Source organism: Tupaia chinensis, unplaced genomic scaffold (genome assembly GCF_000334495.1).
Source record: "Tupaia chinensis unplaced genomic scaffold, TupChi_1.0 Scaffold000333_1, whole genome shotgun sequence".
NCBI classification, from domain to species: Eukaryota; Metazoa; Chordata; class Mammalia; order Scandentia; family Tupaiidae; genus Tupaia; species Tupaia belangeri.
The window spans coordinates 1,261,595-1,262,920 of record NW_006159827.1 but is presented as its reverse complement, the minus strand read 5'-3'; positions in this window follow the sequence as shown (position 1 = coordinate 1,262,920).

The window sequence follows — 1,326 nt, the reverse complement described above, 5'->3', positions numbered from 1 at the left end:
AAAAAAAAAAAAAAAAAAAAAACCAGGAGGAAAGCATCCCCAGTGGAGCACAGTCATGCTGCAATCCCTTTTCCTATGGCTCTCCATCCTGTGGGGATTGGCATGTGTGTACGTGCACCTGGCATGTTTTTCAAGCCACTGTGGCTGGATCCTGGCCTAAACTGTCAGGCCACAGGGCTGGGTTATAGCTCTTTTTCTTTTTTTAAAATTTATTTGACAGAAAGAGGCACCCTTGGCAGGGCCTTGTCACGCCGCATTTCCCATTCGCCAGCCCTCCGATGCCTCAGGATCTTGGGCCCTGGCATGTTGAGACCAGGGGCTCCAGACCCCGTAGTGGGACATGTGGCCACGACTCTGCAGTTCGCCTGGCTACCAACTTTACCACCAGCTGGACCCATGATTTAGTGTCCCCTCCCCTCCCATTCATTCATTCATTCATTCAGTCATGTCTCCGGAGAGATTTTTGCTATAGGGTGCGTGTGCTCACCAGAGAGGCAGAGAGAGACCGACAGAAAGCGAGAAATCACCCCCCAGAAGGGATTGCCACACCCCATCTCTCCTCCTCCATTCTCCTCTCAGGAGTTTTGGGCATGCATGCCCATGTGCCCAGCGTGAGTCCCAAGCCTTCGGGTCCAGGACTCGAACTGCAGTTGACAACATGGGAGTCCAGCACCTTAACCCCTATGTCCCCTGCTGGCCTCCACTTTCCTTCTTTTGCAGCCGTACTTCATAGCTGATGCTAAGCTACAAGGTGATATTCTGGTCATGTATCTGCCTTCCGGGATGTTGCCCCGCCTCCTGGAGCATTTTCTTTTGTAAAGTAGAGACAATAATATCTAGGTTGGCGAGAGTTCTATTATTTATGCTAAGCATATTGTGGATGTAGATAAGTGGCAGACAGTTTGTAGTCAGTGGTGATGAAGAGCCTGAGTTCAGACTGCTCGGGTTCAAATCCCAGCTCCGTCACTTTGTATCGGAGTGATTTTAGGAACATCATTTATCCTCTGTGGGCCTCACTTTCCTCATTTGTAGATGTGATACTAAAGACCTACCTGGTAGGGTCATTGTTACCCAGGTGAAGTTCGTACATAGTAAGTGTTCAATAAACAGTAGCTATTAGTGTAAATTCTGTTTTTCCTACCTTATTTAGTAATATCATACTCTGCTTTCCCCCCAATAATATGTATAGACATCTAAGATAATTAGTAATGCAATTAGCCACTACAATCTTTTATTTAAAAAAAGAATTATTTTATTTATTTATTATTATTATTTTCACATGAATTTTGCCAGAGAAAGACAGAGAGGAAGAGTGAAAAAGCAAGG